At 41.8% G+C, this 25,965-nt stretch overlaps 1 protein-coding gene across 2 annotated transcripts in view; it reads left to right on the plus strand.

The window, feature by feature from the left end:
- LOC142185243 (5-hydroxytryptamine receptor 2A-like) overlaps window positions 1-25,965 on the plus strand; it is a 394,677-nt gene that overhangs the window by 337,631 nt on the left and 31,081 nt on the right. The window lies entirely within an intron of this gene.

The following is a 25,965-nucleotide window of genomic DNA, read 5'->3' on the forward strand; positions in this document are numbered from 1 at the left end:
GATAGATAGATAGATAGATAGAATGATAGATAGATAGATAGATAGATAGATAGATAGATAGATAAATAGATAAGAAATGGAAAAAATGGCAGCACTCCCACATTTAGAAAAAGTGTGGGTTTATTCCAAGCAGCGACGTTTCGGTTCTTATCTGAACCTTTTTCAAGCCAGATAAGAACCGAAACGTCACTGCTTGGAATAAACCCACACTTTTTCTAAATGTTGGAGTGCTGCCATTTTTTCCATTTCTTACATAAAGTTGAAGATTAGCCACTTTCTAGTTTGGCTTTGCACCCGGTTTGTATGCTGTGCTGCTTCTGCATTTTTTTCTACTAAATAGATAGATAGATAGATAGATAGATAGATAGATAGATAGATAGATAGAAGATAGAGATATAGATAGATAGATAGATAGATAGATAGATAGATAGATGATGGATGGATGGATGGATGGATGGATAGATAGATAGATAGATAGATAGATAGATAGATAGATCATTTTACCATTCAAAGCTTTCACTTTCTGCTGAGTACCATATACTCTACCATACATTGATGTCTATGGAGAGCTGTATTATTTATCATCACACGCAGCTGCCCTGCAGATATCATAAGATAGTCTGTCTTTATTTCCTCCTACTCACCTACATAGTGTAATGTATACTGCATTTAGCATTCTTATTGAGCATTATTATAAGATTGATTCTTCTTAGAATTATTCTCGTGCTCATTAATATCAGATTATAGACGTTTTTATTAGCATCTGCCGTACAGATTTATCAACTATATTGATAATTTGCGGGCAATTCTGGGTTATTGAGAACGGCTTCATCTTAGATTCAGTCACATAAAGTTTGATGAAATTAAAATCAATATTTTGTCAGAAGTTTTTCATTTCACATTTCTGAAGGTTTGGATAGACTTAATGGAAAGGTTTACATCTCACTAGAAAATTGGATTCTAAATATCACAAAAATTAGTAGGCGACATGCCAAGAAGGAAAGAACAGATAATCACCAAGGTGTTCTTAAGAAACTCTTGCCAACCAGTTTTGTTCATTATCCAGTTTCGGTCCTCCCATAGACTACAGTATATACATGTAGGTCACTCCTAACTTGGATGCCCATAGGATATACATGTCCAGTCCACTCCTAACTCTGCAAGAACACCTCTTTGCCCTATGAAGCTAAAGAACTGGGTAACTGGGGGCCCCCCATTTCCAGCAACTGCCCCCCCATCTGACGTTAGTAGGTTAGTCACATGGTATTTGAGATCACTGCTGATCTGTGATTGGCTCAGTCGTCACCTCATACGAATACGATGTCACTGCTGACATCAGCAACAGTAACATATCAAGACCTCAAAACTGTATGTGCACTTCTTTCTCATAAAAACATTGATGACATAAATGCAAGGTTATTAGTCCCATAATGCATTGGTGGAAAATCAATAAGTACAGAAAGTTTCCGCAGTGTCCTATTGTATGTAATAAATGCAATTCCAAAGGGAGTCACCAGAATCCAGCATATAGCTTAGGGCAGTGGTTCTTAGCCTTGTTTGAGGTACCGAACCCACCAGTTTCATATGCACATTCCTCGAACCCTTCTTTAGTGATAAACCCAAATATGATTTTTTTCTAAATTCAAGACATAGGTATGTTTTTTTACTGGTACACAAAATGAACCGTGCATAGGGCCTAGGGTTCGATCGAACCGTGGATAAGAACCACTGGCTTAGGGTCACCTGAATTGAATAGTGTTTTCCCCTTGTGAATCGGTGCCTCCATTGCCGAGATATTCTTGTTTTTGTCGATATGCAAATAAGCCCTTTGGAGCAATGAGAGCAATGCTGCTTACCTATTTTGAGCAATGACTGATATAAAGCGCTGATATTTTGGCAATGGAAGCTACGATTCACAAAATGAAAAAAAAAACATTTGATTCAGGTGACCCTAACCTATCTATCTGCAGGACTGGGTTAATATAATGGGTTCTGGTGACCGTAACCTATCTATCTGCAGGGCTTGGTTAATATGCTGGGTTCAGGTGACAATAACCTATCTATCTGCATGGCTGGGTTGATATGCTAGGTTCTGGTGTTCTGGTAACTCTATCCTATCTATCTGCAGGCTTGGGTTGATATACTGGGTTCTGGTGACCCTAACCTATCTATCAGCAAGGCTGAGTTAATATGTTGGGTTCTGGTGACCCTAACCTATCTATCTGCAGGGCTGGGTTAACATAATGGGTTCTGGTGACCGTAACCTATCTATCTGTAATGCTGGGTTAATATGTTGGGTCCTGGTGACCGTAACCTATGTATATGCAGGGCTGGGTTGATATTCTGGGTTCACTAACTGGGTGACACTAACCTATCTATCTACAAGACAGGGTTAATATGCTGGGTTCTGGTGACCATAACCTATGTATCTGCAGGGCTGGGTTGATATTCTGGGTTCTGGTGATCAAAATCTATCTATCTGCAGGGCTGGGTTAATATAATGGGTTCTGGTGACACTAGCCTATCTATCAACAAGACTGGGTTAATACACTGGGTTCTGGTGACCGTAACCTATCTATCTGCAGGGCTGGGGTGATAGGCTGTTTCTGTGACCTTAACCTATCTATCTGCAGGGCTGGGTTAATATAATGGGTTCTGGTCACTCTAACCTATCTATCAACAAGACTGGGTTAATATAATGGGTTCTGGTGACTCTATCCTATTATCTGCAGGGCTGGGTTGATCTATCGGGGTTCTGGTAATAGTATCCCATTACTTATAAATACATAGACATTTATATAGCATATAGAATATTAGCTTTGTGGAAATAAAAATAATAAACATAATACGCTAAAGGTGATATCAGCACACCAACTATCGCGGGCAAATTCAATTAACAGCTCGTAACGTAAGACCGTTCTGTGCATCAGATTGTGTATTCCTCATTGGCGGGGTTTTAATGTATAAGAAGGGCTCTTGCAATTGATTAAAATGCATATTAGAGATAACCGGAGACTAAATTGAAACGCGCTATAATGACTTTTCCTTTAAGCCTGGTGATTACTTAACCCTTGCTTTCTGCCTCTTCTTCTACTTAAATTTCCAGCTGATAAGAGTCAAATCATCTACCCATCGGCAAGTATTCCATATAATGTACTCGGAGACTCGGCCGTAATGAAAGAGTGAAGCCAAAGTGTTTGTTAAATAATTTCAGTTCTGTTACTTTGGAGAGGTCAGGACGTTATGGCCTGTGAGTAATATTTAAAGCATATCCTAAGCCCCGTGAATGCAGATGACTTCTTCTCTGTTATGTCGCCAATACATCTTTTTAAGTATTGCTTTAAGCCCAATTCATAAGCCTGGAAATCATTCAAATGCTACTTTACTGAGACAGGTTGTAATTCAGCAGAAAATGTCCGCTGCATATTAATAACTCACACCGGACACATTGTTAAATCCTTTTGGCTTATAGGACCTGCAATAAATCGCCCAAGGAGTTAAAGACTAAGCGGGGCTGCATTGGAAGGCAATTGGATGAGTAATCTGTAAGAAGTACACATACTGGAGAGTGTCAGGAGTCATCTCTTGGGAGGCTGGAGTTTTTAGAGGAGCTTGCTGAAGTAAAGCTTTATTTCATGATTTTTGTCAAGAAGCTTTAAAAGCTTAACAGATACATGGTCATCTGCTTTACGGTAAAGCTGCAAAAGGTCAAAACCAAACTCAATCTCCAGAGTTTACACTGATCTTCTGACTGATATGCATGGTATTGTGTTATGTCTGCCAGGCAAAGTGCTTAAATGGGCTCTATCAGCAAAATTATGCTAATAGAGCCCCACATATGCGTGAATAGCCTTTAAAAAGGCTATTCAGGCACCGTAAATGTTATATTATATCCCAGTCCCGTTTTTAAATAAAAGCATTAAAACATATATGCTAATCTTACCGAACATGCACCATGGGCGGGGATGCACGATGCGATGTCAGCTTTGGGCACGCCTGCCTCTTCTGTCTTCTTGTAGTAACGCCCTCTGGTTCCGTGTCTTCCGACTTCTTCTCTTCAAATCCCGCGCCTGCGTAGTAGCGCTTCCCTCCGGAACACTACTGTGCAGGCTCACTCACAAACTGCCATTAAGTAAAATGGCGAGTAAGCCTGCGCAGTAGTGCTCCGGAGGGAAGCACTACTACGCAGGCGCGGGATTTGAAGAGAAGAAGTCGGAAGACACGGAACCAGAGGGCGTTACTACAAGAAGACAGAAGAGGCAGGCGTGCCCAAAGCTGACATCGCATCGTGCATCCCCGCCCATGGTACACGTTCAGGTAAGTTTTGCATATATGTTTTTATCCTTTTATTTAAAAATGGGACCGGGGGTTAATATAACATTTACAGTGCCTGAATAGCCTTTTTAAAGGCTATTCACGCATATGTGGGGCTCTATTAGCATAATTTTGCTGATAGAGCCCCTTTAAAGGGATTGTCTCACAAATTATTCATCATCTATGCACAGAATAGTAGATGAATTTGTGATTGATGGCCATCTGACCACTTTGATCCCTACTGTGGGTCATGGTTCCCATGGTTAATGGGAATGGACAGTTCAATAGAGCAACAATGTACACAAACAGGATCACCCATGGAATGCATGAGACATGGGATTCCCATTGAGAATCCTTACAGTGGAATCCCTAGAGATTACATGTTTGTCACTCATTTTGTGGGGATGTGATACATGTTTTTGAAGGCCGGTATGGCAGGATGGAACCTAGTCCTGGATGACTCATTACCTTATTAAGATGTGAGAACCAGGGGTCCACTACCGGGGTAGCAGCAGTAGCCGCTGCCATAGGGCCTGGGACAGGGGTGAACCTGGGCTTTCTGCCACCTGAAGCGGCATCAGAAAGCTGCCCCCCCCCCCCGCCCGGAGGAGGGGCGGAGCAAAGGGGGCGGGGTCGCAAGAAAGGGGGCTGGGTCGATTGGAAGGGGGCAGAGTTGAGCAAAAAGGGGCGTGGCCGAGCAGAGAGAGCGGCGTTCGCAGGCAGAGAGCAGGCAGGGAGAGGACCTGCTCTCTGCTTGAGTGTGAGGGGTGGCCGCTGGAGCAGCGCTGCGTCCAGCAGGGCCACCCCAATACACCGCTCGCTTCCCATCTTGGGCTGCAGACACGGTGACACTAAGCCAGTCCAGGACAGCTTGTCCTGGACTGGCTTAGGTCAGCAAAAATGCTGCCCTGCCGAGGCCCTGGCATAGCGCCGCCTGAAGCGGTCGCTTCAGGTCGCCTCATGGGAGGTGCGGCACTGGCCTGCGATATTAGGTGGGTCGGCGTGCCCCTGATGATTTTTTTTTTTTTTTTTAATAGGCTGTTACCTGCTATAGTAACTCAGCAGGGACCCCAAATGGAAACCCCAACATAGATGTGAACCAGACCTTAGAAAGTGTTGGTAAATCTGCCCCAGTGTTGTTTGCTGGTAAACTTAACAAGTCAAGAGGAGACAAAGAACATTGATAAAAGCCCCCCATACCAACGCTCTAGTCTTAAGAGTTACCCACAATAACTCAAGTTACTGAGATTTCTAAACCTAAGAAATACAATACTTTATTGTATGGTTGGTTTTGCGTTTTTCCATTTATCTGCTTGTCAACCTTATCTTGTCATTTCTTATCCGGAGCTTTTACATTGAAACCTTGTTTAGATTCCTTCAGTTATCTCACTACCTAACACTTTGCTTTTTAATGTATTCTTCTCGAGCCTCCCACTGAGTTCTGTCTCAGCATCTCCGTCCAGGCAACAGCTGATGCTGTCAGCAGAGATTGACAGGATCACAATCTTTTGAGGAACATTTTGCTAAACCACAACACTATGGAGCAATGCTCTGCCACAAAACAACAGGATATATGCAAGAGAGAAATTCAGAATGATAGTAAAGAACTGAAAGGTAAAATAGATTGTGGCACGTTTACTAATCCTGTCTAAAGAATTGAACGGCTTAAACTTAGACTAGACAGTCGGAAAATGTGCCGAATGTATTATAGAACCAGGATGAATGACACATCTGGCGTCTTTAGACACTATGGAGGGAATTTATTATTGATTATCATTGTAGACTGACAATTTCTGGTGTGAATTATTGTACATGAGATGGCCCAAGTCATACTTGCCATGGTCCAACTTGGTGCCCACCTCATTCTACCCACAGTTCACGAAAGGACCACTTTTTTGGTGTAAACCAACCATGAGTCAAAATTTTTGACACTTTTACACCAGAAAACTTGTGACTTTGTATAATAAATTTGTTTCTTTGTGTCTATCTTTACACCACGTATTGGTTGGCTTTGTTGACACCAATATTTTGCACCAAAGCGTTGATGTATTTTGTTGCACTTTCAGCCATTTTCACTTTCTTACTGACTTTCTCACTAAGGATAAGTTCACATCTGCATAAGAGTCTCAGTAGGAGATTCCACCGCCGATTCTGATAAAATTGGTGGAGAGAAAATTCCTGCATGGAAATCCATTGGACAAAAGACAGACACCAATAGGCTAAGTTCACATGGGGGGTGGTATAGTGGGTTTTGGCACCAAGAGTGACACGGGGAGCCTGGCAGAGTGAATTCAGAGCCGGAAGACGTCGCGGGGAAGGTGCACGGAGAAGACTTCTAAAGGTAGGAGAAGAACCAGCGTTGATTGGCCGACTGTATAGCATTCGGCCAATCAATGCTGGTTCTGCATCAAACTTTTCCATTCGAATAGCGAGTGGTACTCGATCGAGTATGAGTATTTCGAATACCGTAGTATGCGATCGAATACCTACTCGATCGAATACTACTCGCTCATCTCTATTAATGACCAAATCGATGCTACTCTATCGAGTCCTTTGCATATTCTAAACCAAAAAAAACAAGTGCCACGTTCTACACCGAACCAAGATGGCTTATTTCCCAAAGGTATTCGTCTTACGATAAATCTGCTGCTACTTTATCCATCCTCTAATTAAGGTAATGTTATTTTTGTATCCCAAGTCTCCGAGTAAACCGATAACATCGCTGTCGAATTAAATGGAAAAACATTCAGTGTGCAGAAATCTGTTTTATTATATTCAATCAGCTAAGTTAATGTCTCAAAGTAATACCTTTAAGTAGTTATGCATATGGCCCAAGGAATTAATAAGGCAAAGCATGTGTGCTTGCCATAGGGATGTGGCATCTCATAAAACAACAACTGCTGAATGGCAAATCGGAGAAGTTTGACTTGGAGGCTTTACTTTTCAGCAAATCTGTTGTCTTTATTGGGAATTGTAAAAGTGCAAACCTATATTTATACAGTCTTACTTACAAAACTTTGCAAATTTCTTGTAGAATTGATTTTTTTTCTTCTCAAGCAGCTGAACAAGTCAAAATATCTTTGGGCTATAATTGTTTCAAGGTTGTTTAGTCCCGATTCAGTGTTTTAGACTGACTTATCCTTGATACGCTATTATCATTTATTCATAGGGTTCCGGTATACGTTATGCAGCTGCTTTGTAGAAACAAATGACTGATGTGCAAGCTTTAAGTTATGGGAATTTATATGTTCTCATAGAATATTGGATAGTTTACAGAATGTTTACATCTCAAATACGAACCTTACAAAAAAAGTACAAGATCCCTAGAATAGCGTAAAATTATTTCATTTTCTTTTTCATTGTCTTGCACAGATCTGTGCAGAACCTTTGTTTTGATGCCGCCAGGGTTTGCTGTGAGGGATTATCAATTTCGTAGACTACAGTTCTTATGACTGTCCCATGTTACAGGCATTAGGGCATTCGAGTTCTGGCATAATTTGTGGCAAAATAACTGGCTAAAATGCTTTGTGCCATATTTATTAAGTCTTTTAGATGACTTGTATGAAAATGGGGTACGGTCTATCGGAAAGGATTGTGGCCCCATTGAATAGGATGTGGCTTACATTGCAACACAATGGCATAAATTAAGCCAACTAATAGGTGTAAAGTTAGACTAGTTAGTTAATTTAAGGCCTGGTTCACATCTGTGTTCGGGCCATTCCGTTCCTCTCTCTGCATGAAAAATGCAGAGAGAAAAATCCCGCAAAAATCACATGCACAGGTCTGAACCAGCCCTAATAATGCATCAGATTTATCAAACAACATCAGACACTCTGATAAGTCTGGCACAGTTTAAGACAGACTAGTCTAAGTTTGCACTAACTTTTAGGATTTATTAGTAAATTTGCCCCATTGCCTTTACTTACAGATGCCTGCATGCCCTTCAAGCACCTCTCATTGTCCCCAGATATGCCAATATTTGGACCAATATCTACAGACAGGAATACCTAAAAATGTGTACTTGTCCTAGTCCAATACTGGTAAGACTTTGGACGATAGTGATATATCCCTAATGGATTTTAGACAAGGTGGTAATTCTAGAAGCCATTGGGCAGTGTTGGTCCAACTTTTGGTTAGGCCACATGCTGGGCATTGCATTAAAATATACTGTGATGAGGAAACGCATTGGGACAAAGGTGTAACTTATAGACTGTTAGGACATGTATGGCATATCCTGTAGATATACTATAAACTAGGATGGATTTGGCTAAGCGACATCACATATAGGTGCACCTGTAATCAAAATTTTCAGCCATATTCCTTCTTTACCAGAACTTACCCATTTGTAGGTCAAAAAATCTGGACCTATATGATGTCTGGACATAGTTCAGCATTCAAATATAGTATACAGAACGCTCTGGAGGTCAAAATGAAGGTAACTTATGGGGATTGGTGAGTAATAAATATCTGCAGTTACTTATTGGGCTAGTCCCAAGGAGGAAATATCCCTTTAAGTGGTTTGCACATTATCTGCCATCACGTAGTGTCAAAAACAGATTTACTGCTATTATTCCAAGGCTCCATATATATTGTATGAGCAGGAAACTGAGAATGATCTGGTGACTGTGCTCTATTTACTGCAGCCGTTCTACCCAGAACTTACAGTATTCCTGCTGGAATACAATGTTTTTTGTTCACAACATAACAGATTTGGAGGTTTGCTGCAGAATTTACTAGCTTAATGAATTGTAAAGGTTTTGTTTGGAAGTCACCCACTGGGGCTTTATGAGTCAGTTGTCTGCATACAGTTTGTCCCAAAATCTAATCATTTCTTCATGCCTAGTAAGGTATAACGTAGTGGCTTATGGTAGAGAAATCCATCTGCTCAGCCCTCTCCGCTATGCTAGATTACGGTTTAATGTCAAAGATCTTTACAATGGATTTGCTGTATGACTATCAAAGAATATAGAAATGAAAAAAATCTATCTATCTATCTATCTATCTCCTATCATCTATCTATCTATCTATCATCACTATATCCAGGGGCGTAACTACCGTGGTAGCAGCAGTAGCAGCTGCCACAGGGCCCGGGCCATTAGGGGGCCCGGTGACAGCCGCTACCGCTGCGGTTTTTTTTTTTTTTTTTAAAAAGTCCGTTACGGGCCCCATTCACTTGCCGATCCTGGCTGGGCCGGGATCGGCAAGTGACACCGCGGGGCCCACAGAGGCTATCATTATACTCGGGGGTCTTTGCAGACCCCCAAGTATAATGATCGGCGCACCGGGAGGGGTAAGGTAACATAAAAAACAGTGTTACTTACCTCTCCGCGATCCTGCCAGGCCTCCGTCATTTGTGTCTGACGTCTCTGACGTCACATGACCCAGGCCAGCTTCCCGGGTCATGTGACGTCTGACGTCATTAAAGCTGGACAAGAGCGGACAGGACAGCCGACAGGAACAGGTAAGCAACTGTCTCTGTTCTTTTAATGGTTTTAATCCCCCGGGTTTCCGATTATTATACTCTGGGGTCTTTTCAGACCCCAGAGTATAATAAATGTTTATAGGTGTCCACAGTGGGACATATGGGGACACTATGGGGGATAATACTGTGTGTGCAGGGGCACTATAGGGGTTAATAATACTGTGTGTGCATTGGACACTATAGGGGTTAATACTGTGTGTGCATTGGACACTATAGGGGTTAATACTGTGTGTGCATTGGACACTATAGGGGTTAATACTGTGTGTAGGGGAGACTATAGGGGTTAATACTGTGTGTGCATTGGAAACTATAGGGGTTAATAATACTGTGTGTGCAGGGGACACTATAGGGGTAAATACTGTGTGTGCAGGGGACACTATGGGGGATAATACTGTGTGCATTGGACACTATAGGGGTTAATACTGTGTGTGCATTGGACACTATAGGGGTTAATACTGTGTGTGCAGGGGACACTATAGGGGTTAATACTGTGTGTGCAGGGGACACTATAGGGGTTAATACTGTGTGTGCAGGGGACACTATTGGGGATAATACTGTGTGCAGGGCTTACTAAGGGACATAATAGAGTGCGGAGGAGGGGGTCAGTCGAGGTCTTCGGCATCGGTTTGGGGAGGGGGGGCCCCATGTCAAAAGTTCGCCACGGGGCCCCGCCATTCCTAGTTACGCCACTGACTATATCCTATCTATTAGAGATGAGCGAGTACTGTTCGGATCAGCCGATCCGAACAGCACGCACGCATTGAAATGAATGGATGCACCTGGTACTTCCGCTTTGACGCCGGCCGGCCGCTTAACCCCCCGCGTGCCGGCTACGTCCATTCATTTCAATGCGTGCGTGCTGTTCGGATCGGCTGATCCGAACAGTACTCGCTCATCTCTACTATCTATCTATCTATCTATCTATCTATCTATCTATCTATCTATCTATCTATCTATCTATCATCACTATATTCTATCTATCTATCTATCTATCTATCTATCTATCTATCTATGTATCATCACTAGAGATGAGCGAACAGTGTTCTATCGAACACATGTTCGATCGGATATCAGGGTGTTCGCCATGTTCGAATCGAATCGAACACCGCGTGGTAAAGTGCGCCAAAATTCGATTCCCCTCCCACCTTCCCTGGCGCCTTTTTTGCACCAATAACAGCGCAGGGGAGGTGGGACAGGAACTACGACACCGGGGGCATTGAAAAAAATTGGAAAAAGTCATTGGCTGCCGAAATCAGGTGACCTCCATTTTAGACGAATAGTGGATTTCAAATCCGGGTCATATGAGAATGTGAACTTTGTGACTATGAGACAGGGATAGCTGTACAGGCAGGGATAGCTAGGGATAACCTTTATTTAGGGGGGAATGTTATTAAAAATAACTTTTTGGGGCTCTATCGGGTGTGTAATTGTGATTTTTGTGAGATAAACTTTTTCCCATAGGGATGCATTGGCCAGCGCTGATTGGCCGAATTCCGTACTCTGGCCAATCAGCGCTGGCCAATGCATTCTATTAGCTTGATGAAGCAGAGTGTGCACAAGGGTTCAAGCGCACCCTCGGCTCTGATGTAGCAGAGCTGAGGCTGCACAAGGGTTCAAGCGCACCCTCGGCTCTGATGTAGGAGAGCCGAGGGTGCACTTGAACCCTTGTGCACCCTCGGCTCTGCTACATCAGAGCCGAGGGTGCGCTTGAACCCTTGTGCACACTCTGCTTCATCAAGCTAATAGAATGCATTGGCCAGCGCTGATTGGCCAGAGTACGGAATTCGGCCAATCAGCGCTGGCTCTGCTGGAGGAGGCGGAGTCTAAGATCGCTCCACACCAGTCTCCATTCAGGTCCGACCTTAGACTCCGCCTCCTCCAGCAGAGCCAGCGCTGATTGGCCGAATTCCGTACTCTGGCCAATCAGCACTGGCTAATGCATTGTATTGGCGTGATGAAGCAGTGCTGAATGTGTGTGCTTAGCACACACATTCAGCTCTACTTCATCGGGCTAATAGAATGCATTGGCCAATCAGCGCTGGCCAATGCATTCTATTAGCGTGAACTGAGTTTGCACAGGGGTTCTAGTGCACCCTCGGCTCTGCTACATCAGATTGCTACATCTGATGTAGCAGTGCCGAGTGTGCATCAGATGTGTAGTTGAGCAAAACTGACTCAGCACTGCTAAGTCTCTGCATTCGCATAGGAATGCATTGGCCAGCCTTCGGCCAATCAGCGCTGGCTCTGCCGGAGGAGGCGGAGTCTAAGGTCGGACCTGAATGGAGACTGGTGTGGAGCGATCTTAGACTCCGCCTCCTCCAGCAGAGCCAGCGCTGATTGGTCGAGTTCCGTACTCTGGCCAATCAGCACTGGCCAATGCATTTCTATGGGGAAAAGTTAGCTTGCGAAAATCGCAAACTGACAGGGATTTCCATGAAATAAAGTGACTTTTATGCCCCCAGACATGCTTCCCCTGCTGTCCCAGTGTCATTCCAGGGTGTTGGTATCATTTCCTGTGGTGTCATAGTGGACTTGGTGACCCTCCAGACACGAATTTGGGTTTCCCCCTTAACGAGTTTATGTTCCCCATAGACTATAATGGGGTTCGAAACCCATTCGAACACTCGAACAGTGAGCGGCTGTTCGAATCGAATTTCGAACCTCGAACATTTTAGTGTTCGCTCATCTCTAATCATCACTATATCCTATCTATCTATCTATCTATCTATCTATCTATCTATCTATCTATCTATCTATCTATCTATCTATCTATCTCCTATCTATTTATCTATCTATCTATCTATCTATCTATCTATCTATCTATCTATCTATCTATCTATCTCTTCTATCTATCTATCTATCTATCTATCTATCTATCTATCTATCTCCTATCTATCTATCTACTGCATATGCTGTATATAGTAGCCCACATCAATATAGTACTTAACTATTTAATAGTAATCTCACATTAAGTAGTCATATTATGGTATATATGATTGTTATATCCAAGTAATTTCAACCTACTATATACTCTTTCGCTCTTGCAGCTCCGCTATAAGACATACTGTACATGATAAGCATTTTGGTTTGATTTGTGAATCTTCAAGGCACCATAAGGCAGCAGAGTTCCTAAAAGGTCAGGGTGATGGAGTGCTGCCAGCCATCAGATCTCAGGATATTTATCAGTTTAATCAGAGGACGCGGCATCAGAGGACTGATTACACAAAGCTCATATACTGGGCATGTCTGTAGCTATGGCATACTCATGTAGCAGAGCTGGAAAATGCCAACTCCACAATATAGCTGTATACTAAAGCACACTAGTAAATCAATACTTGATAATACTATCAAATAGAGCTGCCTATTTGAAGTTTATAGAACAGAGCTGCAGTATCTATTGCAGTTCATGGTAAAATCCCTGCATTATTACTGAACACTGCTACGGACAGGCCTCAATAGTAAAATTGTTATGGGAGTCTTTGAGCCTCCAGAAGGTTCCCAGCTGCCATATAAACTGAAAGGCTCCTGCTATCTCCTCATTTAGGAGTTACTGAGACCACCAGTTTTGCCAAGCCATCTGAGAATCATAGCCAGAGACAACCATGAAAGTAGTATGAAAAGGCTTTATCAGTTTCCTGGTTATAAGTTATCTGGCAACAAGATTATTGGAACCAGGGTTTTATATACAGTAGAGAGTTGCCAGTCGTCCCCAAGACCTGATGACCGAAGGAACTGCCCCTCTGTCACAAAAAAAAACAATAGTATCATAAATGACAGATGATAAGCAGAGGGCTATTGCCAATTTTTCATTGGGGCTCAGGTGCTCCAAGTTATGCCAGTGTTTGGAACCACTAGAATGGTGCAGTTAGTTAAACATTAGTCTTCATAATTGTCTGCCATATTGGGGACAATCTTGTCCATCTGTTCAGATTGGATACCTGTTATGGCAAGGATCAACTTTGGCCAACTGGGCTTACATTACATTTTTTTTGACACATCAACGCTCCATTGACATGAAACTCTCAAGGACAGCAAGCCTTGTCGTCGCTGGATATCCCAATGGTGGGACCCCTAACAATCATACACTTATCCCCTGTTCTGTGGATAGTGTATAAGAGGTAATAGCAGGAAAACCTCTTTAACATGGTGAGATATGATAAAAAAGAAAGCTGGGCGGCCGATTGCCATTGGTTCTCCATCTTGGTTGATCTTTAGCCTTCTCTGTTGTGTCCATCATTAGTTTTGAGCAATGGTTTTAGGTCTGACACAGTTTGATCTGTAAAATTCTTTAATTCCCCCAATAGTTGCCCAAATCTCATCCAATATCCCATCATTAGCGGTAAGAATTATTACTTTATATGTTGACCACAATAAGGAAATTCTATTCCTGGAAAGAGCTCGGAAAATAAATTTGAAGTCTGGTACAGGACATCGTATAAAACTCACAGCAAAACGGGTGCTGCTGGGGATGATGACAAGAAATTTGATGGCTCTAATAAAAGCAATCACCTGCACAATACAGCATCAATTCCGAGTCTCCCGACATACCATAACTCCTTAGAAGAGCTCCCATAAACCAATCCAAGAAAAAAACAAGGAATACGGATAAGTAATGTCAAAGTTCTTTAGTAATATAAAATATTACAAAATGATAATGATCACGTCCGCATAGACTATTCATAACTAATAAGGAAGGGGCTAGATAAATAATGTCATCCAAATATTCAACAAAATATATACACATGTAATTCCTAATGGTTAGATAGTAGTAATATAGTAGTATAGTAATATATAGTAGCAATATATACCATATTACACATACATAATTAGGGAATCACAAACAATAAAATCAATAATATAGAGTAACACAAAGAAGACCCAGTGGAGGTGAAAAGAATAAAAAAATTCATACTCCTTCCGTTACCTCTTTTGAGCCTCCTCGTGGCATCCAACGCTCTCCTTGTGACAGCCAGAGTTCTTCTGTAAAGACATCAGCCTGGGCTCAGCACTGTCTCAGCGATGACCTGGGCACACAAAAGCATCATGTCCTGACAATACACCCATGTGACTCGTTGAGAGACCCCAAAATAACACTAATACTTTTGGATATTTTAGAGTTGAATCTGACTCATTCCAAATGATTCACCCATCTCTGCTGGATACTGGTACCGGTGCAGTAAGTAACTGTATAATCAGAGCTGATTTTTGACATCATGAACATTTTAGATTTCCACAATTTTTATTTTTATTTTTTTTTTTAAATGTAGATTGTGAGCCCCACATAGAGCTCACAATGTACATTTTTCCCTATCAGTATGTCTTTTTTGGAATATGGGATGGAAATCCATGCAAACACGGGGAGAACATACAAACTCCTTGCAGATGGTTTTTTGCCCTTGGCGGGATTTGAACACCAGGGCCCAGCGCTGCAAGGCTGCAGTGCTAACCACTGAGCCACTGTGTGGCCCCCTCACAAAAATTTTTTAACCCCAAATAAATACATGTTTAACCCAGGAGTATGCACTGGGATATGTGAATTCAAGCAAGTATAATATATATAGCGGGGGTTTTTTTGTTTGTTTTTTACTCCATCCCTTCACCTATTATACTCTGGAGTCTAAAGAGTTTGCCTTAGAGTGCTATAAGTTAGATTCCTAATAGTATTCTATACTAGGTTTTATAGATAGGTTCCTAGGAGCCCTGACAGTGTTCTACACTGTTTTATAGATAGGTTCCTAGGAGCCCTGACAGTGTTATACACTGTGTTTTATAGATAGGTTCCTAGGAGCCCTGACAGTGTTCTACACTGTTTTATAGATAGGTTACTAGGAGCCCTGACAGTGTCATACACTATGTTTTATAGATAGGTTCCTAGGAGCCCTGACAGTATCATACACTATGTTTTATACATAGGTTCCTAGGAGCCCTGACAGTGTTCTACACTATGTTTTATAGATAGATTTCTGGGAGCCCTGACAGTGTTCTACACTACTAAACTGTTTTATAGATAGGTTCCTAGGAGCCCTGACAGTGTTATACACTATGTTTTATAGATAGGTTCCTAGGAGCCCTGACAGTGTCATACACTATGTTTTATAGATAGGTTCCTAGGAGCCCTGACAGTGTTCTACACTATGTATTATAGATAGGTTCCTAGGAGTCCTGACAGTGTTCTACACTATGTTTTATAGATAGGTTCCTAGGAGCCCTGACAGTGTCATACACTATGTTTTATAGATAGGTTCCTAGGAGCCCTGACAGTGTTCTACACTATGTTTTATAGATAGATTCCTGGGAGCCCTGACAGTGTTCTACACTACCACACTATGTTTTATAGATAGGTTCCTAGGAGCCCTGACAGTGTTCTACACTATGTTTTATAGATAGTTTACTAGGAGCCTTGACAGTACTCTACATTATGTTTTCTAGATAGGCTCCTAAAAGCCCTAAGATTATTCTACACTGTGTTTTAAGCTAAATTAAAATGTGGTTTGTACCAAACTTTTTCAACCTGAAACGAATCAAGGACCTGAACCACCAAACCCTCACCCGAAAAGAATCATCAGTTGTTCACCTGTCTCTAGTATCCAGCTAGTCTTGATAAATTCCACCCATCATGAATGGAATATTACCAGCATATTTCCAACTGAAGATCTTTGGATAGAGCTTCCAGTCTCCATTTAGAGACACACTCATTTACATTGGATTAAGTTAATAGATTCAAAAACTTTGTTTAAAAGTAGGTCGTATAAGCAAAACAGCAATTACTCAACATCGACCCAGCTAATAATATTAAAAACCTGAGTTCAAAGATCCACAAGTGACAAGATGATGGGCATCCAATATCTTAACAAGATAGAGTTTAAAGCATGGCATATGGCCGTCAGCGTGTCCAATCCGCGAATGCTCATGCATCTTTATTAATATGTGCCAACAATAATAAACGTTGTCAAAAGTAAAAGCAGAAAAATAACCAATTACGTCTGGAATATAATAAAAGTGAAGTGCACTTCCTAATTTATTATATGTCAGGGCTTACAGCAGTTATTCATTGCATAGGGTTAGTATTATAAGTCCATCTTCTTTACTATATGCATTCAATTTCGAAGAAATAACAAGCACCTAAATGGACTCGGTGTATTTCTATTAAATGTCAACCGCTTGGTTTCTACCCAACCTAGATCTTCCTATTAGGTAATAAAATGTGATAAGGCTTTGGTGCAGTAGTTTGAGTTCCTATTTGGTAGAATTCAGATTCTAAGTTGAATGAGGGTCATAATGCAGTAGATATAAGTGTTCGTACAGGGTTGTAAGTTCTTCTTTAATGTTGCACTGTAGATTTTTTAGTTTTAGATGTCAGGAACAGTGAAGCAGAGTGAGTGTTACATGGCAGCTGCAATAAAGGGGAGTTAATGGTTAGAGAAATGTCAATAGACTAACATGGTCTACAGATAGTGATGGACTTCTTACGAAGACGCGGGGGATCTGCATATAGATTCTTAGCTATATGTATATTGATGCTGCACTGCATTAGTTAGACCTCCCGCGGTACAAGAGAGCCGCCATTTGTCTTTAAATCTCCTATCCTCTGTAGCTAGGGACACTGTTGGAAGCATACCGTGTTTTTGATACTATGTAGTTTGTTTGGGTATGATTTGCTATACGTCAGGGTTTGTTGGGATATGACATGCCAAAGGCAAAGTATAACAAATATACAAATATTTCTCTGAATATCTTCTATGGTGTCTTCACAGTAAAGTTCTTACAGTGAGGTTGTATAGAAGTGATGTCAGACATGATATCTCAAGGACCCAAAACTCAATAATATTCAGATCGGACCCCATAATTCAGTCTTCATAATTTGGATCTCAATATTTAGACCCCAGACCAGATGCCAATATTGACATCTAAGTTCATACCGATGCTCGAACCCAATATTCAAACCCCAGACCGGGCCCTATCATTTAGGCTTCACAATATAGACCTCCTACCAAAACCAATATCGAAACGCAATACTACAGACACAATTTTCAGAATATTTCATTGTGAACCCAAATTTTAGACCCCTCATCAGACCCCAATAATTGCTCACCTCTCCTTAATGTGACTCATCCTAGGCAGACCAAACTCTCTCTGATGCCATACATGTAATCCTGATGATGGGCTGAATAACCCATTTATTCCAAACCAGGCTCCAAAATTCAGACCCTATAATTCAGATCCCATCAGACTCTAAGTGAAACCTTAAAGGGGTTGTCCCATCACAAGGATCCTATCTATACTGCTTGTTAATGTGGATGTAAATTTTTTCCCTAAATACACTGTTTCAGCAAAACTGCTTTGTTTGTCCACTATCTTACTTTATTCAATTCATTGTTGACACTGCCCTTGGGCTTATCTGCTCAAATGTCAAGTGATGTATCTGCTGCTCTCAGGGGGGGAGGAGGGAGGAGGGGCTAAGTGCACGGGAGCGAGCCTGTGTATCTAGCTATTACTGTGTCTACACCACATGACCTAGGTCCTGCACTCAGATAGGGAAGAGGAGCGGCTTTCATTTATGAACTCGTCTTCTGTTCTCCCAGTTATCAGGCTAGCTAATTCAATTGTGTTCATTATGGCAGAGACAGGAAGTCTCTGTATGTAACACAGATTGAAGTTGCTCCTGCCTGTACTTCATAGTCCAATATTGTGCATATAGTGTTGTTTGAGGACCTCAGATGACATCACAGGCCCAGCCGCCCCATAGGATCACGCTATGTGGTGGGTGGAGCTACACACTAATTTAGGGCGGAGCTAAATGATAGGTTGCATATGAAACCCTGCCCACCAAATGATGCAAGAAACCAGGAAGAAAGAAGATTTTACAGCAGTGAAGACTGGTGAGTATGCGACGTGGGAATACCCCTTTAATAATATGACCTTTTCCCAGACCAGACCCTAACGTTGAGATTGAAAACCTAACTTAGACCCTAATATTCAGACCCCCTTACCAGCCCCTCAACTATTCAGACCTCAGATACCAAGGTTCAGACTATAGATCAGAGCTAGGGTTGGGCGATCAGGATTGGAAAAGATCAGATCCCGATAGGCGATCGAGCAAATTTCAGAATTGCGATCGGCTGGAAAATGATCGAAAATCGGATTTTAAAAACGATCCTGAAATCTCAAGATCGGCTCAACCCTAATCAGAGCCCTTTAATTGCTCACCTCTCTCAGTTCCCTTTCTGTCAGCCATCTCCAAATCCTAAGGACAACGATTACAGGATTTTTTCTATGAACAAAAAGATAATATAAAATAAAACAATATAATAAAAAAAAAAAATATATAAAAATATCAATTTAAAATATATGTTCTGATAATTTGCTCCCTTTTTGGAATTTACAGCATATCGTGTTAAAATTTCATTTCAATCCTATCTTTTTATTTATTGTAATCATTTGTCACGGTCACTATAATATATTTCAGTGTCTACAGCAATAAAATTTGTAAAAAAAAAAAAAAGTTGTTTATACATTAAGATTTCCTACCAGATCCAATGGAAGAAGCACAACAGGTGTTAAAATCTGTCGGAGCTCTTTAGTTCTGGAATATTAAAACACCATATGTCAATATCAGTACGGAACATGTTTTAACAATCTAGGCCAATAATATGTCATGGGAGTTAAACATTACATTTTGTCAGCTATTCAATTATGCATATTAGAAAATCTATTTTAACGAAACATTAAAAACTCAGTTTTGCTTGCTAAGTAATATGGAGAATATAGGGCTGTCCTGCAATTCCACAGTGTCAGCGTTTTGCTACATTTTCCTGATTACTTTCCCCTTGACAATGACAATTTTAATGAATATCTGACTTTTATGAATGACAACTATAATCATAATTATTAATAGATTTTTAGTATTTTTTATCCGTAGGTTCATTTATGGGAAATAATTGCCTTGCTGCTCCTAGTGATGTGCTATAGATCCAAAAACGCTGTCGTATAGCCTTAGAATACAGATCCATTGATCTCATCTCGCTTACGCTTGTCTCTGACTTATCAGCCAAGATATTCAAACCGTGATTGGAAACATTATTTCGAGTTTGGTACCAAGGTGACATTTAGAAGGACACCATTCTTGAGGTATATTGAGGCCATAGGTACCGTAATTGTCAAGGAGGTTTTAGTCCTGATGGAAATCATGATGGCCTAATGGCTACCTAAGGTCTCCTGATTAGAGAGGGGTGAATTTTCCAAGATTATTTTTGAGTTTGGGTCCTTAATTATTTTTGGGTTGAACAAGTCTGGATAGAACCACAAATGAAATTATTACACACCGGAGCTCTGCGTGTTGGTGTGACTACTGTGGCCCAACCACAGGATGATGTGTGTAGGCCCAAAAGAGGTGAAGGAAGGTAAGTATAACTGTTTTTTTGTTTTTTTTCACCTCCCATGGGCCTCTACCTATTTTACCTCTTGGGTCTAGAGTGACCCGGAGTATAATAATTTACCAAAAATCATGTCACAGTGACCATTTGAATTTGGCCGTGACGAATACCTAGCTAACAATTTGTAATTTTTGGTCAAACCCAGCACACAACAAAGTCATTTGCTCATATCTATTCCTGATCAAAGCCACTTGATCGGCTTGTTTGAAAGCCCAATGTGTGAATTTCCCCTGAGTTGTTACCAAGTGGGCACCTGAACTTGAGTTTGGTAGCCCACTTGATCGATGGTGGATTTGTTTCTTTCACAATATATATCTGTACAAATGGTGGCCGCAGGATGTCCAGTACATATTGCTCAGATGGTACTTATATCATTAATAGGGCTGAGCGTCTTATACGACGACTCCTCAGATACAGTTGTTGCGGTGGTGGTACCACAGTAAAGGTAGGATTGAAACACTCGCTACAAGGCCTCCAAACGTGATCCTGACCATTGCTCAATCATAAAAAGGACCTGAATTCATCACTAAAGATACAGTTCTAATCCGTAGCAGTCCAGGGTTCTCTTTCACAACACCAGATAATGGTGGCTGTCTGTCAATTGCAGGACACGTCATGGGTGCATGGCTCTGTCATTTGGGAGGTTTCCCTTGAAATCACTGTTTAATATGGCCCTGTCCTTATAAAGGTTGGGGTAGTGGATGGCAGAAGAGTTCTTTGGCGTCGTTGGTTGCCCCTTACATATCTACAGCTTAAGGTCTTTACTAGACATGAGCGAACAGTAAAATGTTCGAGGTTCGATATTCGTTTCGAGTAGCCCCTCAATATTCGACTACTCGAATCGAATATCGAACCCTATTATAGTCTATGGGGGGAAAATGCTCGTATCAGGGGTAGGCAACGTTCGATCAAATTATACTTACCAAGTCCACGAGTGAGGATCGGGCTGGATCCTCCGTGCAGTCTTCTCCTTGCAAGGTCCCCGCGGCGTCTACAAGCGGACATGCACAGTCGGCTCTGCCCATGCCCAATGCCTGGCAGAGTGAATGAAGAGCCGGAAGACGCCGCGAGGAAGCTGCATGGAGAAGACTTCTAAAGGTAGGAGAAGAACCAGCGTTGATTGGCCGACTGTATAGCATTCGCCAATCAATGCTGGTTCTGCATCGAACTTTTACATTCGAACAGCGAGTGGTACTCGATTGAGTACGAGTATTTCAAATACCGTAGTATTCGATCGAATACCTACTCGATCGAGTACTACTCGCTCATCTCTAGTCTTTACGAGTTGATCTCCAATTTTTCCACCAATCTGTAGTCTAAAAAGTCTCATAATCTAGTTCCATGCCTGTCCAAACCATACTGGATTATTGGAAGTTTACTGTTTCGCAACTGAAGGCTTTCCATTTTTCATCTTCACTTACTAAGAATTTAATCAGTATATGTCTTATGATTAATGTAGGAGCGGGTTTTGGCAGTCAAGATATATCATTTAGAAAAAGTCAAATCATCACTTTTCTCAGCTCTTGTCTATTTGTAAAGCCATCTATAAAGATAGGATGTCATTTATGAAGTCTGGGGCGTCTGTACGCTACATTTACATGCACTCTCACTGATGAACTGTAGAACTCTACAATGACTTTGTAAAAATGGAAGCCGATAATTGTGAAATTAAGAAAGTCGATTTTCTATGCAGATGTAACATTACAAGGTCATAAGAAAGATGGTGCATATTATAGAATGGAATAAAGTTCCTAGCAAATATCAAGCAGTAATACAACATATGTTTCTCAGGGAGGATACCTCTGTACAGATGGAATCCATTGAAGCGTTGCATGTAGACTCATTGGCAAAAACAATAATGCACTAAGAAGGAGCCGCTGGAATTGAATAAAACTTGGTCGGGGCTGAGATTGGGGTGTATATTGAATGTGTCACCTGTGTCTGAATTGAGGACAAGGAAATAGTGGGAGCTACTCATGCTAGTTGGTAGATCAAACAATTCTCTTTATGTAGCTGTCTGTCTGAGCCATCAGGTGGCTGTTCAATATGTGTGTCCTCACGTAACCACTGCTCCCAATACTACCTAATAGAACTGTCCAGATGGAGGGCAATTCATGGAAGCACCATCCTGGTCCGCTCAGTCCAATGCTTTCCCTCCTCTCAAAGTTTTTCAACTGGGAACAAGTTTAAAAATGGTGACCTGGCGCCCGTCTAGTGGAAATAGACTCCAGTCAGGAACCCACCAGGCCAATTGCAACTCTTACATGGACACTGTCCCAGTCAGGAACCCACCAGGCCAATTGTAGCTCTTACTTGGAAACTGTCCTAGTCAGGAGCCCACCAGGCCAATTGCAGCTCTTACCCAGACACTGTCCTAATCAGGAGCCCACCAGGCCAATTGCAGCTCTTACCCGGACACAGTCCCTGTCAGGAGCCCACCAGGCCAATTGCAGCTCTTACCCAGACACTGTCCTAATCAGGAGCCCACCAGGCCAATTGCAGCTCTTACCCGGACACAGTCCCTGTCAGGAGCCCACCAGGCCAATTGCAGCTCTTACCCAGACACTGTCCCAGTCAGGAGCCCATCAGGCCAATTGAAGCTCTTACCCAGACACTGTCCCAGTCAGGAGCCCATCAGGCCAATTGAAGCTCTTACCCAGACTCTGTACAGTCAGGAACCCACCAGGCCAATTGCAGCTCTTACCCGGACATCATTTTTTCTATATATACTTTCCAAATGGGAAAAAGGTGCATTGTAGAGGCATGTCTAAAAGTCAACAATCTCTCACTAAGAAGTACACTACCCAAAAGTATCCTCTGAGAGCTTTTTTGTGGGGAAATAATTTTTATGTCCTCAAGATCCAGTGTCTACTCAGACCACACCTGTATTAATTTACATAATTGTATGTGGGGTTTTTTTTGCAGAAATCCAACATTTTTGTCATTTTTTGTCAATAATTTCAAAAATTGGCACAACCCCTTTAAGAATTATCCCAAATTACCTGGCTAAATACACGTAGAGTTTTCTCCTCCAAAGTCCTCTAAGTGAACAATTATGTCGATACAGTAATTCCTCTATTTTTGTTCTGCTATACCAGGCATGACAATGCCGATGGAAGTTCTTAGATCTGCCTCAATTGTACAATATGTCAAGCTCACAAAAGTCTGAAACTGCTGAAATGAAGAATATTGTTTATGCCAAAGAGTCAGGGGAAACAAGCATTCCTGAAAATCTTTGATAACACAGGAGTCATTTGGAAGATAGTTATGCATTGCCGGTCGTGTATTCAGTTTTAATAAAAGTGACTTCTTGGTGCGGCATTGCCTGGCTTCCTGCCTGAATTAAATCTCTTAACGCTGCCCCTTATGAATACTCAGCAAAATTAACTTTGTGCTATGGGGAAGGTTGACGTGAGCCTTGATAAATGCCCCATCTTCAGCTTTTACCTGTCTGGGTCATTCATTTCCGTTTATACCACTGCATATGATGAAGTTTGGAAGCAGATAAATCCCCCTACGTGCCCCTGAGCCATGGTGGACCCCCCCCCCAATGATATGTGAAAGATATGTAGAATTTTAACAAACAAGCAACTTTAATATTATATAGACACATAGGTGTAGTGATAGGCTGACCTGTATCCTCCGTCCCAGGCTATGCCTTCTCAGTCGCTACACGGATGCCAGTCATCTTGCAAAGTCTTGCTTCTGCCTGCTACTATTTAAGTCTGTGTATACTACGGGACACTTTCTACTTGTACTGTAAGACATAAAATTTGCAATATTTAAAGGTATTCTAGCTAGAAAAAATTACCCCCTATCCAAGGGACACCCACTGGTCTCAAGCTATTACTTGACCATTTCTAGCAGTCTTCATTCAAATGAATGGAGTGGCACGTGCTGTACACTCGGTCACACTGGGTCAGAAAGGGGGTACAAAACAACCCCGTTTTTGAGAACAGCAAGCCAGCAGGAGGACACTGATCAATAAGCAAGTTACATCTTCAAACTGGAGGACCCCTTTAATGTACTGTACTAGTGAAACACTAATGGATTGGGCAACACAGTGCTTAGCACTTTTGCCTTGGTGCAGCGGGATCCTAGGTTCAAATCTGACCAAGGACAACATTTGCATTAAGTGTGTGGCTCTCCCTGTGACTGTATGGGCTTCCTGCTACACAAGGCTTGTAAAAGTTGCAAGCTGCTCAAAAATTAAAACTTTACTGCAATCGAAGCTGACAAAATGTAATTCAATCTGAATTTCAGACAATATTCGATTCACATTGAATCCGGATTTCCTAATGTTTCATGGTAACAAATCACAGTTTTTCTAAAATGGCTGCTGCACATGTTAGGACAAGGGGCAAGGAACTCTGGGAATGTGGGATCACCCACAATGCCAAGCATGCCATCAATCAGCAGCCAGCCATTCCATTTAATCCCATCACGACCGCCCACGGCATCAGTAACTGACAGCTAACACCCTGCTCCAGAACCCCCTCATTGAAGCACAGCACCGATCAGGGGTTCTAACTCCTGGAATGCCGCAGTCAAACATGATCGTGGCATCCAATGGGTTCTGCCATGCAACCAGTCCCCCTCAGCACACACACCCTGCAGCCCTTGGTCTGGCCAGTGACCCCATGCTGCTAATAGCCCCCAATACCTGTTTTATCCTGCCCAGAAGTAAGGAAGTCAGCCTGTGTGTCTGCATAGGCTGAATTCCTCTATAGATTGCAGTATGGCTGTATTGCAGTCTATAGTGCTGAACCACTATAGTGGGACATCACTAAAAACCACTACAAGACACTTTGTTCTACACCACTATACAGGCTCTCTGCAGCCAGGAAATAGCTGTTTTTTTAACGGAATTCACTGCAAATTAATTTGGATCGAATCGTGTCAGAAAATTTGGCAAAGCGGTAGAATCAAATTTTTGAAAAATTTGATCATCTCTAACTACTAGTGGACACAAAAAGGGGTGCAGGGTAGGTAAAGCTTCTGGCTCCAGCATATTTCTGATCATTTACACCAGTTTACTGGGTTAAGTGATGCCTATAATCTAGCCCAGCTATTAGCAGAAGTGAAGACACACAATACCGCTGCCTGATTTATGGCGAGATGTGCACCTCCTCGTAAACGATAGTCCAGCCATGGATGGTGCATGTGGAGGACTTTATCATGTGAAATCCCAAAATCCCCAAAGAATTTGCTGCATTGTCCTTAGATGAATGCTCCCAAAGTCTTTCCTTACACCTCTATGAAAAATTCCAGGCAAGGGGCTTATTTGATCAAGAGATCTTAGACAGACGTAGATATACAAGACCTTTCTCAGCTGTATCTAAAAGATAGACATAAATAATAGATATACATAATGATATTTCCCCAAAAGGTCACATATAATTATAATCAAAAGGCAAAGATTAAAACCACCATCACATTCCCATTCCCATAAATATATAGAATGTCATGCATATTCTATATATCTTACCTATACTGCATGATATTCTATATGCAATATTCATAGGCATGTGATTGTATTACTGTGGGTTCTAGGATAGTAGGAATCTACTAGGAATACACCACTGGTGAAAGTGAGGGGTAGAGATTTTGTATTGGGGACCAGGACCTTCATGCTACGCCTCAGGATTTGAGGCTCTCATCTTTATAAAGTTACTAGCATTGCAGCTCTGGCCACTGCAGATCCCAGGCACAGTCATTGGAAATCCTCCAGCCTAA

This window comes from Leptodactylus fuscus, chromosome 11 (genome assembly GCF_031893055.1).
Source record: "Leptodactylus fuscus isolate aLepFus1 chromosome 11, aLepFus1.hap2, whole genome shotgun sequence".
Classification (NCBI taxonomy): Eukaryota; Metazoa; Chordata; class Amphibia; order Anura; family Leptodactylidae; genus Leptodactylus; species Leptodactylus fuscus.